A 13476-nucleotide genomic window follows, 5' to 3' on the forward strand; every position below is an offset into this window, starting at 1 on the left:
GCAAATACTTCCGTAAAGGAAATGCGTTTTCGGCGATCTCAAATTTCCCTGTTTTCAATATACGTTGTAACTGGTATCAAAATTGGTAAATGATCCTGAAAGGCATTAGTTGTAGTGGAAGGAAAGGAGAAAGGATATAAGAATAGGAAAGTGAGATCAAGATATGATTTTTTTTATTTCCTTCTAAGCCCACTTCATTTTATTTTATACTTGTAAACTCCATCTAAACATCTTCAATAGATATCTAACACAGCATATTATTGGGAATTGAATTTCAAAATTGGAAACATATTTTTTGCGTCGAACGAGAGATGAACAAATCCCAACGTACAGCAATTTGCATGCGTATTGATTGAAAGTCAACACGCACTTCAAATCTTTCGCATATCTGAAAGGTAAACATAGTTTCCAAGATAAGGGTCGAGGAGTATCTGCCAATGTATCGGATATTTGCTTAGTAAGCAAATTTTTGGTAAAGTTTCTCATTGCGAAAAAAGTCTATTTGGGAAAATTCCGTAATGAAATTGAATTGCAACATTAGAAGTTGATCTTTTGGATAAAAAAACATTCTTTCGATTGGAAAAGACGATAAATTTATCTAAAGATAGGTCAACTGATGTTTGGATTTAGGTATACGGAAATAAAGTGATTGACGTTAATAATTTTGCTAAACATTCAAGGAGCCAATGCAGAAGTAACGAAGAATCTTCCAGAGATGCGTTTGCATTCATTTTGTTAGTACCTACTTCATGTAAGTATTTATCCACAAGTGCCGAGTAGTGAGACCTATTTTTTCTGCATTCGACCGTTTGTAACGGGGTAAAATGTTTCAATAACGCGCTGTTAGCCTTCAGATTATTTGTTTGTTTTGTAAAAATGTTTGTTTTATTTTTGTATGGCATTATGTTACTATAATGTGTGTGTGTGATACTGAAGATTTATTTTGTATGTAATCCGAAAATTATGTGTCAATTTGAATTCCAGTAAAACTAAAGAAAATCCAGATAACGTTCATTTTTGTTATTAAATGAAAATTTCTCTTGTTTCGGTTTAACCAATGGTCGTTTCCAGTATAAGTAAAAATTTAATAGTGTTGTTTCATTTGAATTACGGGTTTTAGGAACTTAAAGATTTAAATAACACAGTGTTGAGATTTTCCAACGTTTCGGAACCTAGCTGCATCCTGAGATTCAATTCTTCTAGCTAGGTAGGTAGCTAGGTAAGTGTTATTTGAGTGGTGTAATGAACTCATGCCATTGTACACAGCAATGGTTTTTGGCGCCCACAGCATGTATTTTTATGCGCCCGAAAATACACAGCAATACATATTCTCACACCTAACTAGAGAAATTAAGCAAATCAAATTTGTTCGGAGAGGTTGTTATGGATTTCTCAAATGCTATTTAAAAATTCGCTGCGGGATTTAGATATCTCTCAAAATTTCTAAAAAATATTATAAACAGGATTCTTATTGGTTCATGAGAGATTCTGCAAATTCTAGTCTGCAGAACTCCTGCAATACATTACCTCAAGTTTTCAACTTAAAATAAAACCAGAAGTAGTTTTATCGTATACGACAAAAATCCAAAAAAATATTACTGACAGATCATCTTAAGCGGCAAAATTAATTAATCGAAATTAAATTTTTAGGTGAATTTCGGTTCACTAATATAGCTGTGTAATTATAGAGTTCGGACTTTCGGTACATTATTCCCTATGACGCTTAGATGTGTAACAATTCAATATAACTTTTCTTTGTGGTATAGGTCGAAAGTTTTAGAGCAAAATATAACCAAAATTATACTTTATACATGAATTTAGAGATTTAAAAGGTTTCAAACGCATTATCTTGATACTGAAAGAGTACATCACGTGTACATTTGATAACCGCATGTGTGTGATTCAAAGAAGTTAAATTATTTTTTTGAGGCTACATGGATTTTGATCAAAATAAGTCAAAATCGTTATTTATGCACCAAGATCGTTGGGAAAAAGACCAAGAGCATTATCTCAATGACCAAAACATGAATTTAAATGGAAACTTACCTATGTACCAGCACTTTAAGTACATAAATAAATCGTTTCACTAACTTAACTAATATTTAACACTACTTAGTACCGCTGTTAATTTGGACACGATATGCAATCGAATAAAATCTTTTAATATAAACGCCCAATAGGCAAATTTTTCGACATCAACGGTAAAAATGGTCTCATTATATTATCGTAAGCGACGAAGAATTTAACGTAAGCGACAACAGTTACGATTTTTTGTCAGCATTACGTTGTCGCTTACGATTAAAATGGGCAAAGTTATAACAATGTCGTCTAAGAATGTGGCTTATGATAAAAAGTAAACCGAAATAACATACTTACAATAAAATAACAGGGAAACATCTATTTGAATAAAGTTCCAATTATCGTAAGCAACTGCTTGCACTAAAAATCCGATTTTCGACAAATTTGTCGCTTACGATGTTTGCCAAAAACCCATCGACATCATCTGTGAAGAAATTTGAAGGACGTCTAGGGAATCCCTGCCGAATTTAAAGATCCTTTGGGCAGTTTCTGAATAATTTCTATGTATTAATAATAATCGATTTAGAGAAAGTTAAAAAAATATTTGAAAATTCACTAAATATGTTTATTTAGAAATATTCAAAGAGTCTCTAAATCACTTTCGAAGATTATTTACACATTCCTTGAAGAATATCGGAAAATGCCATCCGGAAAATCCATAAAAATCATTCAAGAAAATATGTAAACATCCTGTGGAAAACCTTTAACAGCTTAAACAATATTTAAAGGATCTGTGAACCATCTTCCACAAACCTCTGAAGAACAGTGGAGGAATCGTTCAAGAATTTCTGGAAAAATCCCAGGTTTCTTTAAATAATCTTTCAGGAAACATTTTATAAAGACCTCTACCTCTTTTAGAATTTCTGAAGAGTCTCCAGGGAACTTTTGGTAAGATCATCTGGCAATCTATCAAAAGTTACAAAAAATGTATGATAAATATACAGGGAATGTATACATATGGGTTGTGTATACTTAAAAAAACCGTGCCAATGCCTGGAATATATGGCTATAGGTAACCACGAGAGTTGCTTTTAAAATTTTTTCTCCCTGCAAAAATTTGACACTTAAATATTAAATCCGTAACGTTCCCGAAACCCCTTTAAAACCCTTCTCCAATTTTTGCGCTTGCCGTTTTAAAATAAGAGCAAAATTAATTGCACAAGCGTTCGGCCAAGTGCGTTTCGAATCACTCATTTTTATTTTGCAGACCTTCGAGAAATCTTTTATTATGTGTTGGTTGCCTGGTTGACATGGTTTTTTAAATACAGGGTGGCAATTTGAAAACTTACCCCCCCCCCCCCCATTTCTGAGTAAATAAACGAGATATTTCAAAAAATCAAAATCTGTTTCGGTAATCCGGAGGGGGAATCACAATGACATAGTTGGCGACGCACCCCTCCAACCCCCTGCGCCCCAGCCACCACAACTTTTAAATCTTAAATTGTGACCCCCCATGTGTGATACGTCGTTGGAAAGCTCTGAAAAAATGCTTTCCAACCACACCAAATAGCATTAAATTTAGGTTAGTTAGTAATTATCGTGCAAATAAAAAAATAAACTAATATGATACATTTGAAATCTGTCGTTTTTAAAACGCAATTGGCGAACATAGGCGAACTAAGACAGAGAATAATTCAAGAATGTCGAAATATTGCAAAACCAACATTTGAAAAGGTTCGACAAGAGTTTGAGAATACTGTCTTATCAACAACGGAAACCATTTTGAACATTTATTGAAGTAGAAGCCAACTTTAGAAAATGTATCATTAGTTTATTTTTTGATTTGCACGATAATTACTAACCTAAATGTAATTTGATATGGTTGGAAAGCATTTTTTCAGAGCTTCCCAACGACGTATCACACATGTGGGTCACTATTTAAGATTTAAAAGTTGGGGAAGGCTGGGGCACAGGGGTTGGGGGGGGGGGTGCGTCGCCAACTATGTCATTGTGATTCCCCCTCTGAATTACCGAAACGGATTTTGATTTTTTTAAAAATATCTCGTTTATTTACTAAGACATGGGAGGTGATAAGTTTTCAAATTGCCACCCTGTATACATAGCCCATACATATACATTTAAGAAACATTTCGAGTTCTGAAAAAGAACAAACAAAGATTTTTTGAATTTTTGGGAACCCATTTTTTTACGTTTGCATATATGTATTTTTATGTAGGAGGGATTTTAGTTGACCAAGCTGCCATCTTCCGCCAGAATGGATCAAAATTGACCCATGGATCTCTTTTGCAGCATTCCTGAAAACCCACAAACTAATTTCAAAAAATCCTCCAGTCAGAAACTCTAAATCATTTCTGAAGAATTTAAGAATCTCTAAAGTAACTGTAGCCCAGGCATTTTAGATCAGAAATGGGGTCAACCCTACGAAAAATAACGTAAATCTGAAAGTTGGCACAGTTGTTCTATTTGATGCCCTGAACAACATATAAAAAGTCCCAAGAGTTCCCATGTCGGCTTCCTTGAAGTTCGGGCTTTCGAAAGTCCGAACTCTTGAAATCTGCACGACGCCACTATAATTATAGCCTAGCGGACGAACGGAACAAGTCCCAGAGTCGCGGGAGGGAAACTGTACTGTATTTTTTTCTAAACAAAACAATCCAAATAAAAAATTTTTGAGTAAACTTCGTCGTAAAACAAAGGGGGTTCGGGAACATTATTATATATAACATTATAACATTATTACAGCTCCTGCCTCTACAATGCGCGCACATTATAGTGCAGTGTAGGTTGGCAGAGCGGCACGAACAGCGGTTAAAACAACCTTGCTGGCAAGCGCAAGAAATCAGATGTAGATGTTCGTCTGGTGCTGGTGGCAGACTTGTCGGATTTGGAACAAGTGTGGGCCCCATTTTTTTCCAGCCCCAATCCGTTGGCAAGAGACTGTTCGATGGCCATTCGTGAACCTAAAGCAAGGAAAATAAGAAATAGAATTAACTAAATCTTTCTAAAAACTACTGTACAATCAGATTCCATATCTCACTTGCAAGTACGTCCGCAAACTGTGCTGCTCGGCAGCGGCGGTTGTTGGCGGCAATGTAGCTAGATCAAACGTAGCTTTGCTTTGCTTTGCTACTGCGCGAGCATAGACGTGAATTTGGAGATCGTCCAGGCTTTGATTGTCTTCTTTACTGCCGTAGAGATGGACAATACATTTTTCACCAGCTGATACGATGGATTCTTTTGGTGTGCCCGGTTTGTTGAACATGAATGCAAGATTTTGTAGGTGTGGGTTTTCTAAAAGCTTCCATGCCTTCTTTTTTCCTTGGTTGTACAGCGCCGATGTAGTATCGCAGCCCTTTATCGCATGAAGGAATAGTAGGCAGTCTTTCTTCGCGCCTATTCCTTCATGCGATAACGGGCTGCGATACTACATCGGCGCTGTACAACCAAGGAAAAAAGAAGGCATGGAAGCTTTTAGAAAACCCACACCTACAAAATCTTGCGTTCACGTTCAACAAACCGCGCACATCAAAAGAATCCATCGTATCAGCTGGTGAAAAATGTATTGTTCATCTCTACGGCAGTAAAGAAGACGGTATAACTCTCGCCAGGAAAGATTGCCGGTCACAGCGCACCTTGTGTCAAATTACAATATATGTTTTTTTTAAGATGCGAGCGACTTCCGGAATAGGATCGTGCCAATGTTGAACGAAAAGACTTTTCGTTCAAGATTGGCACGATCCTATCCTGGAAGTCGCTCATATCTTTAGAAAAAGACAGGTTGTAGACCGAGATCAGGTCTTCTGTGACCGGCAATCTTTCCTGGCGAGAGGTTTATATGGAATCTGATTGTACAGTAGTTTTTAGAATGATTTAGTTAATTCTATTTCCTATTTTCCTTATTTTAGGTTCAAGAATGGCTATCGAACAGTCTTTTGCCAACGGGGCTAAAAAAAATGGGTCCCACACTTGTTCCAAATCCGACAAGTTTGCCACCAGCACCAGACGAACATCTACATTTGATTTCTTGCGCTTGTCAGCAAGGTTGTTTTAACCGCTGTTCGTGCGGCTCTGCCAACCTACATGCGCCCATTGTAGAGGCAGGAGCTGTAATAATGTTCCCGAACCCCAGTCCGAAGACGAAGAATCCGATGGAGAAGGAACGTCGAATTAAAACAGCGAACCTGTCTTTGTTTTACGACGAAGTTTACTCAACAATTTTTAATATGGATTGTTTTGTTTAGAAAAAAATACTGTACAGTTTCCCTCAAAATTTACGCGCTAAACACTTTCCAAAAGTCTAAAACGCTCACAGTCGAAATACAAATAAGTCGGAGATGCGCCGCTATTAAGCCAACCGTATCTGGTCGATCTGGTGCACCTCTCAGGCAAGTCACGCAACGGCGAGCGGCGCGTGGGATCGCACTTAACGGTTTGTAGCTCCCCTCCTATTGGTCGGATTTCAACGCAAAGGGTACGGTTTTAAAGTTAAAACTACGCTCTACAACATTTGTTTTGGTCATTTTTCCGATATCGGACGCTAAATCGCACCTATGTCCAAACAAAAAACAAAAACCGATTTTTTCGTCAAGTTTCGCGGTCTTTTCCCACTTCCTGTCTGGCCGGAAGTTGTCACTGGCACTTGCAAAAAATATCAAAAGATAGCCTGGTTACTAACCTTTAATTTAAGCCCTCCCGCGACTCTGGGACTTGTTCCGTTTGTCCGCTAGGCTATAATTATAGTGACGTCGTGCAGATTTCAAGAGTTCGGACTTTCGAAAGCCCGAACTTCAAGGAAGCCGACATGGGAACTCTTGGGACTTTTTATATGTTATTCAGAGCATCAAATAGAACAACTGTGCCAACTTTCAGATTTACGTTATTTTTCGTAGGGTCAAAACCTAAAATGCCTGGGCTACTGTAAATAGGCTCTGATGAGAGCTAAAAAATTTGCGAAATTACTGCAGGATCGTTAGTTGGAAGAACTCTTTCAAAACATTGAATCGCTTGAATAGATCTAAAAAATCTGAAATTAAATAAACTATATCGGAAGAAGTATTGTCAACGTATTTTCTATAATTTGCATGTAATAGTTACCAAAGTATACATACATTAAATTATGCAAATTATAGACAACAGCTTATTTATACAGTTTATCTTCATTTAAACACATTATTACAAATATATTATGCTTTCCTGAACACTGTTTTACTTAGCTCTTGTCGAATGGAAAAGAATTTATGGGGACTCTTAAGAGAATCTTTGTAACAATCTCTTAATAAAGTCTAAAACTCTTCCAAAGAACATCTAAATAATTGTTTGAAGGATCTGTAAAAATCGCTGAGATGTTCTTGAACAATTTTTAAAAATAATTTCCTCTGAGAAATCTTCGGAAATACATCATTTTTAAGTGGGAACAAATTTAATTGATGCTGTTCTATTAACTCGATCCCATTCTATATCTCCATGCATGAACCCGAATTCGAACAAGATTAATCATTTTACACCATGTGTTTTTACTCGTGAAGCGGGAGTCCAATTACAATCAAGTTGGAAAGTATACTCGACGAACCGAGGTTTTATATTAGCGAACTCATTTGTATAAATATAATCTAAATGCAAAGAATTGTGACACAAAACTAATGCTTCAACCCCACGCATCTTACGATGATTGCTTCAAGAGTTATATTTAAAAAAACTTTGCAGCCGACCAACCGACCGAACAGCCAACTAGTTTTTTTCCAAAAATGCGGTAAAAAATCTAATTAAGCACTCACAAAATTTTAGAATACGAAATATAAGTGTAAAATTAATTAAGTTCGATAACACAAAACCAAAAATTTCTATGATACGGCAAAAATGGGACAAAATTATTGTGCGCAGAAATTGAATATTCTATATATGTTATTTACTCCATCTTTACGGACCTTCTAAAATTATTGTTAAGTGTGCTCCACCCTTAGAATAATTCACTGTTTTTCTATAGAACCTACTCGCCATTGGAAAAATGATGTTAAATGAGATTAGGAGAACGGAAAAAACAATTTTTTTCGAAAAAAATCCGATACAACAATACCGAACGATAATCCAGATCTTCACGCTTCGATAATTTTTGCAACTACATAGTTGAGCAATAGCGACCACCTTTCTTACCTATCTTTAAGAACATAAATGTACCAATTTTCAAAGCGATCGGACGTTTTTAAACAAAGTTATCGTGCACACGGACAGACAGACAGACAGCAATACAAAATTATAAACGATCTCGAGAGACGTTAATAAGCATACTCCGATATTTGGAAGTTAAGACCGGAAAGTTTTCACATAGTACAATTTTCGCTTTCACCCATCATAAGGTTCGCCAAATATGCAGCGGTTACATTGAAGATTTCTTGAGTAAATATATAACTTGTCTATTTATTTAGAGTATCCTAATAGCGATAAGAGGTTTTCAACCGCTACTAGGGATGAATTGTGAAGGGATTTCCAAATCTGCATAAACAAATAACAGAACAAATAGTTACGCTTAGCTTTAGTTTCCACAATTAATTGTGAAGAAATTTTAAACTAAACCCGTAAAGATAAAAAAATCGTTGTAGCGCCAACAACGATATAAACCAAATTAAAACAATAAAATCCAAAAAGTAGCTCGAAGTTATGCAATAAAACCATTTTTGCTTTTTCTAGCGGCAACTAAAGTTTACCGAATTTTGTCAAACTCCTGGAAAAGCAAAGATGTGGCGAATGTGTTTAGATACGGTTATTGGCGGCGCCAACGTCCTCACTCAATAACTGATAGATACATATAAAATACAGGAGACGACAAAGGACGGGGACGGCAAATAAACGGCGAAATCCACTGCAATATAACTATTTGATGTCCTTATGAATTGACAAAAAAGTAATAAAAATCAAAATAAAACTGTTACACTCACAGTTTCGAATACGCTTTAAATTGTTTACCCTTTAAGTCTATAAGTAATGCGATTTGTAGTGGCTTTTAAATCTAAAATGCAATTTCAGATAAGTCCAAGTTCCGAGTATTTAGGACTTTCAAGTTGTAATTGTATTTCTTACTGAAGAGCATTAGCTTTAAAAACCTCCGCTTCTTGTTAGCCATTATGTGATTAATAACAATTTATTGCTTCGTCTATATAACATCTGACCTGCATAAATTGTGCACCAAAAACCACATTTCAGTTTCACACATCAATTCGGACATTTCCTTTTGACTTACAAACTTATGGTTAGGAAATGAAAATATTAGGTAACTAGTGAAAAATGTCGCATTATAAGATCGCACAATTCTAAAAATTTTATTCTTTTAGAAGCTTTCAGTTAAAAGTATATTGAAGACATGCCGGAGGAGCTTCTTTTCACAATGCAATAAGTTCATTTTTGAGGACAAGATAAATATCTTAACAATCTTTACAACGAATATGGATTCCAAATGTTTCGGGGTTGTTGCATATTAAAATACGGCATTTTACAAAATCTATGACAATCATTTAGATTATTATGATTGATAATAATAGTCTAAGAGCCAGTGAAAAGCAGACCCAACATATTTCAGTAAACCCTCAATTTTGTCCAAAGACTCTCTTATACCATTGAATAAAATAGTGTTTTTATTCAATGCTTATACTTAGTGTTCATGAGTGGGGGACTAGCTTAGCCAGATCGAGGTAGGTTGAGAGGCGCTCGAGTGAAACAGCTATAAAAATTACACCATATTCGAAAGTATTTCAGTAAAGCTGCCATTGACATATTTTAAATTATATCATTTCTTTTATTGGAAAATCACGTTGGCAGATAGTTATGGCGGTTGTGAAGTCCCGGCAGACGCTTCTCAAAATTGAAAAAAAAAATTAATTTTAAAAATATTTCACATAAATATTTCAGTAAATCTGAAATTTAAATATAATATAATATAATATAATAACAGTATATCTAGCTTACATTTATCATGGCAGACATTTTCATCGGTTATAACAATCTGGCAGACAGATAAAGTACCGCTCGAGCATACGTATACATGTGTACAGTAAGTAAGTACTTACCTACTATTCTGTCAGTTTAATCAGCATGTTCTTGAATTTACTATTACCTACTATTATTAAGCATCCTCAGATCTAGCCTCAGATCCTTTATAGTTTTGTATTGTCGTCTGTCCGTGCTATAACTCTTTTTTTAAAGTGGCAGATCGTGTTGAAATTTGATATACAGGTACTTTGGACATTAAGGACGGACGCTACTGATTTTCAGGAAAGTGGCTCAACAGGAACAAAAATTATTAATTTTTTTCTTAACATTCAATAATACAAAACTAATGCTTTTTGCTTTTAAAAAAATATATATTGTTCGATACAATTTACTGTAAGTCCCATCAGGATCATCTTCGTCATTAGATAGGATTAGAGCAAGATTTTGCAAACTGATTTTTTGGTATAAAATAAACCATTTCGAGACAGCCAATTGATTTAGCCTTGGAGCAAACGATAAATGCAGATGCTGCAAGAAAACTGACAGGAATAGTTCATTTGACAGACTCAATATCTGCTCGTCAACGTTGGGCAAGGAGTCATGACATTCCCTCTACAATTATCACTCATGTTTTAGAGGAGTTAGGGATCGGAAAAAAACCAAGACATTCTGCAGAATGACAGTTGTCCAATGTTAAAAAAACTGCGACCAACTGGCAAAATTTGTTATTACTTGTTATACAGTACAACCTCGATAATCCGAATACACGCTAGTCCGAAATCGCGATAGTCCGAAATAATTTCGTTCCTCGTAACAACGATGACACCCCTGAAGACGTTGAAAAGAATAATTTTTATTTCTTAATGCTTGTGCCCAAATTTATTATTTTCACTAGTTTCGCGATAATCCGAAAATTTGATAATCCGAAAGGTCGGTGGTCCGAATCTATTCGGATTAACGAGGTTGTACTGTACATTTATTACGAACTTGTCTGCAAATAAATTGTTTAATATTGCGCCTGGAAAAGCTGCTACACTAGAAGTTGAAAATTTTCTTTTCAATGTTGAACAAATTGGCAATGGTCAAAGAGAAAAATTTATAGATGAATGTTCCGCTGATAGCAGTCGGGTGGAAAAAAAAGTATTAAAAAAACACCTATCCATATTTTACTAGCCTCATAGAAAAAAGAAAAAAAAAGTTAAATTAGGCGGAAAAGATTAAAATGCAACAAAATTTGTTTGGACGTATGCTTGGGATTTCTACGGACCACAAAATCGATATTGTTAAAACGTTATCATATCCAATTACTTCTGTTTCTCTTTCTTTACGGTGGAATCTGTAAGACTGATAAGTCAGTTCTTGCTAATCTGGAAGCCAAAATTAGCCATAATCCGCCACCTTATACGGATGTATACTTAATCGATGGACTTTTTATATTACATTCTAATTTAATTTAATCCTTCTTTCTTTAATAAGGGAAAAAAAAGACCACTAACCTTGTTGAAAAAAAATATTCCATTTCAAGAAGCCTTTACAGCTTTAGGTGATGTGATGGATGTTGTTAAAAGCAAAAAGCATTAGTTTTGTATTATTGAATGTTAAGACAAAAATTAATAATTTTTGTTCCTGTTGAGCCACTTTCCTGAAAATCAGTAGCGTCCGTCCTTAATGTCCAAAGTACCCGTATACCAAATTTCAACACGATCTTCCATTTTAAAAAAAGAGTTATTGCACGGACGGACGGAAAATTTAATTTTCTAAAAAAACATACAACAACTGGGAAAGAAATACAATTAGAGAATTGGAAACAACATTACTACAAGAAAAGCAAGAGAGAGATGAGACTATTGAAGAGGTAGGATCAGCAATTAAAAATACTATAAAAAGGGAAAGCGATAGGGAGAGACGAGATAGGAAATGAGGCTTCGATTTTCGCCACATATAGGGTCAAGGATGAGGAATCTAGTAAACAAGGTATGGAAAGGAGTGGGTTTATCCGAAGAATGAAAGGAAGATGGGTATGAACCCAAAATTAGACCTTCTTTTGAGGTTCTTTTTGCAATATTCCGCGCAAAGGTAAAAGGTCGTATGCGTTCATATCGATGCACAGGAAGTGACAGCTTATTTATTTCAGTATCGCGATTGTGCCCGCGACACATGGAAAAAGTAATAAGACAGGGCCAAGGTGAAGGGATCATAGTGGGAAGAAGAAAGATATCGTCCATGAAAACGCGAACGACGCAGTTTGGCAACAGAGGTAGAACAAATGAATGCGAAGAATGGAGAAGTATTGGGAAAGGAATGGAATTAAATGTAGACAAGATGATGAGATTTAGGAAGGGGGATGGAAGGAAAAGGGAGATGAGATGAAGCTTGAAGAATGAGAGAATAGAGGAGGTAAAAGAAATTAAATATTTAAGGTACCAAATGCAAAGACATCATGGGGCAAATTCTCAAATTGGAAAACTAAGGAAAGGACGGTGGCGAGAGATTGGTGTGGGGAATAGGACAAAGGGGTTTCAATTTCAAGACAAGAAAAAAAGTACCTTTTCGGTGCAATGGTCAGAGGGATGCTCATGTACGGAGAAGGTAAGGATATCTTCGGGACGTAGAGCGCGCAGGTTCGAGGAAAGGAGTGAAAATGAAAGCGAATTGGTAAAAGAATCCTTGAGAACGAGGATGAACGTAAAAGGAATGTGTGAAGAACCAAGAGGAACATATTATGAAAGAAATGGAGACGGACGGAGTAGGAGAAAAGATGGAATAAGCTGATAAAAAGGGGTCTAGAAAGCATACAAGGAAGTAGTAGTTTTATAAGGGATACTTATGGAAGGGAATAAAAAAAATTAAAATAATGGCGAGATTCAGATATGAAAATGAAGAGAGAGAGAAAGAGAAATGGAGACAATCAGAAGAAAGAAGATATAGAATATGCTGAGAGGAAGAAAATTTAGTAATAGTAATAGTAATTTATTTGTGTTAATGCATTGAAGCAATGCATATACACTCGTCCGAAAAGAACAAAGAACACATGTTATGGAATTCCAAGGAGGTGGAAAGGACAAAGAGAAGCCGGACGGAGGTGCTGAAAGAGGGAGGAAGAGGTGAGAACTTGATGAGGGCGATACTAAAGAAGAGAGAAGACAAAACATAGCAATTTATAAAACTTTATAAACCATCGGCTTCAGGAAACAGTGTTTTACGAAAGGTATTGTTCCATTTTCAATGTCTTCCTGTACAAATTAATTTTTGATTTTTGAGCCGTTTTTTTATTGGCGGTGTTAGAATCTAATACTAAAAAAAATATATCATATAGAGCTAGCCGTTGGTTAGTTATTTTGCTAAAAAAATTTCGAGTTCGCTTAGAAAGCCAAAATTTTATTTTAAGCGAGCCTTATATTCAAAAAGCCTGCCGCAATTCCTAGAAGCATCTGAAAGTAATTTAACAAAGTTCAA

At 35.6% G+C, this 13476-nt stretch overlaps 1 protein-coding gene across 3 annotated transcripts in view; it reads right to left on the minus strand.

Moving 5' to 3' along the window:
* Nucleotides 1-13476, minus strand: part of LOC116168786 (leucine-rich repeat-containing G-protein coupled receptor 4-like) — a 125502-nt gene that overhangs the window by 15616 nt on the left and 96410 nt on the right. The gene's annotated exons all lie outside the window — the stretch shown is intronic.

Source organism: Photinus pyralis, unplaced genomic scaffold, assembly GCF_008802855.1.
Source record: "Photinus pyralis isolate 1611_PpyrPB1 unplaced genomic scaffold, Ppyr1.3 Ppyr1.4_LG4, whole genome shotgun sequence".
In the NCBI taxonomy this organism is placed as follows: Eukaryota; Metazoa; Arthropoda; class Insecta; order Coleoptera; family Lampyridae; genus Photinus; species Photinus pyralis.